Below are 2,690 nucleotides of genomic sequence, written 5' to 3'. Positions count from 1 at the left end.
CATTTTCTTTATGGTATTGAATATACTTTTGCAACATGAAGGCTTTTCTTACACATTCCTACTGACTCTCCCTTTTATTATTTATCACAAGTGTTTCATGAATAAATACTTTGAGCTTCTAACTTTGTCTTGAGTAAACTTTCTGGAGGAATCAAATGACATTACTTTTAAAGTAATAATTGATACATTTTGGTTTAAGTCTACTAAAACGGTATTTGTTTTCTATTTGCATGTCTGTTCTCTCTTAATCGTTTATCTTTTCCTGATATCTCCAGAATAAATTGATATTTTTAGCATTCCATTTTATCTCCTCTGTTGATTTTTAGTCATGTCTTTTTGTGTTATTAATTTTTGTGCTTTCCTTTATGCATTTTTAATTATCCAATATAACTTCAAAAATAATCTACTACTTTATAAACTATGTAAGAATCCGACAAAAGCTTACTCCAAATTATCATGCTCATGTTCTTTGTGTCCTTATATTTAATTCTACGTATGCTATAGATCTCAAAATCCACTGTTGTTATCTTACTTTAAATTGTCAATAGTACCTAAAACATATTTAAAGAGATAAAGATATTGATATATATAAACATATGGACATAGATGTAGAAATTTAGAAATACATTTACTTACATATTTGCTTTTTCTGGCATTATTCATTCATTGTATACAGCCTGAAGAACTTCTTTTTACATTTCTTGTAGTTCAGGTTGCATTTGCTGAATTCTTCAAACTTTTGCTTATCTGAACATGTCTTTATTTCAAATTTATTTTTAAATATATTTATTTTAAATATAGACATATAGAAATTTCTGTGCATGATTTTTATTTTCCCACACTCCAGTTCAGTACAGTTCAGTTGCTCAGTCATGTCTGACTCTTTGTGATCCCATGCCAGGCCTCCCTGTCCATCACCAACTCTCGGAGTTTACTCAAACTTATGTCCATTGAGTCCGTGATGCCATCCAGCCATTTCATCCTCTGTCGTCCCCTTTTCCTCCTGCCTGCAATCCCTCCCAGCATCAGGGTCTTTTCCAATGAATCAACTCATCACATGTGGTGGCCAAAGTACTGGAGTTTCAGCTTTAGCACCAGTCCTTCTACTGAACACCCAGGACTGATCTCCTTTAGGATGGACTGGTTGGATCTCCTTGCAGTCCAAGGGACTCTCAAGAGCCTTCTCCAACACCACAGTTCAAAAGCATCAATTCTTCAGTGCTCAGCTTTCTTCACAGCCCAACTGCCACATCCATACATGACCACTGGAAAAACCATAGCCTTGACTTTTCCACACTAGAATGATGCAATTCCAAAATCTGGGTTCAGCCGTTTCTGGTAAGTAATCAGCAGCACTCTTTATCTTGTTCCACTGTATGTAATGTCTTTCTTTCTCTCTAGATGTTTCTTGTTCTTTGACTCCAAATGGCATGTTGCATGCATGCTCAGCCATTCAGTCATATTGAACTCCAGAACACCATGGACTGCAACCCACCAGGCTCCTCTGTCCAAGGAATTTTCTAGGCAAGTACACTGGAGTGGGTTGCCATTTCCTACTCCAGAGGATCTTCCCAATCCAGGGATTGAACCTGTGAGTCCTCCATTGGCAGGCAGATTTTTTACCAGTGAGACACCTAGGAAGCCCCAAATGATGTGCTAGACTATTTTATATTATCCCGTTTCTTGCAAGTTCTGTTCTCTCTCTCTCTCTCTCTTTTTTTTTTTTACCATTTTGACTTTTGCTATTTAAATTTGAAAAATTTCTTTGACCTATGTTTAAGGATACTGACCACTGATTCTTTTCTCTGGTATACACAGTATGCTGATAGCTCATAGGAAGGATTCTTCATCTCTGTTACCATACTTTTCATTTCTAGCATTTATATTTGACATTGTAGAGGAGGCAGTGATCAAGACCATCCCAAGGAAAAAGAAATGCAAAAAGGCAAAATGCTTGTTTAAAGAAGCCTTACAAATAGCTGAGAAAAGAAGAGAAGCTAAAGGCAAAGGAGAAAAGGAAAGCTATATACATATGAATGCAGGGTTCCAAAGAACAGCAAGGAAAGATAACAAAGCCTTCCTCAGTGATTGGTGCAAAGAAAGAGAGGAAAACAATACAATGGGAAAGACTAGAAACTCATTCAAGAAAATTAAAGATACCAAGCAGACACTTCATGCAAAGATGGACACAATAAAGGACAGAAATGGTTCGGACCTAATAGAAGCAGAAGATATTAAGAAAAGGTGGCAAGAATACATGGAAGAAATATACAAAAAAAGTTCTTCATGACCCAGATAACCATGATGGTATGATCACTTGCCTAGAGCTAGACATCCTGGAGTCCAAAGTCAAGTGGGCCCTAGGAAGAATCACTACAAAACTAGTGAGGGTGACGAAGTTCCACTTGAACTATTTCAAATCCTAAAAGATAATGCTGTGAAAGTGCTGCACTCAATATGCCAGCTAATTTGGAAAACTCAGCAGTGCCCACAGGATTGGAAAATGTCAGTTTTCACTCCAATCCCAAAGAAAGGCAATGCCAAAGAATGTTCAAACTACCACACAATTGCAATCATCTCACACACTAGCAAAGTAACGCTTAAAATTCTCCAAGTCAGGCCTCAACAGCACATGAACTGAGAACTTCCAGATGTTCAAGCTGGATTTAGAAAAGGCAGGGGAAACAGAG

Source organism: Budorcas taxicolor, chromosome 10 (genome assembly GCF_023091745.1).
Source record: "Budorcas taxicolor isolate Tak-1 chromosome 10, Takin1.1, whole genome shotgun sequence".
Lineage (NCBI taxonomy): Eukaryota > Metazoa > Chordata > Mammalia > Artiodactyla > Bovidae > Budorcas > Budorcas taxicolor.
This window is presented reverse-complemented; position numbering follows the sequence as displayed.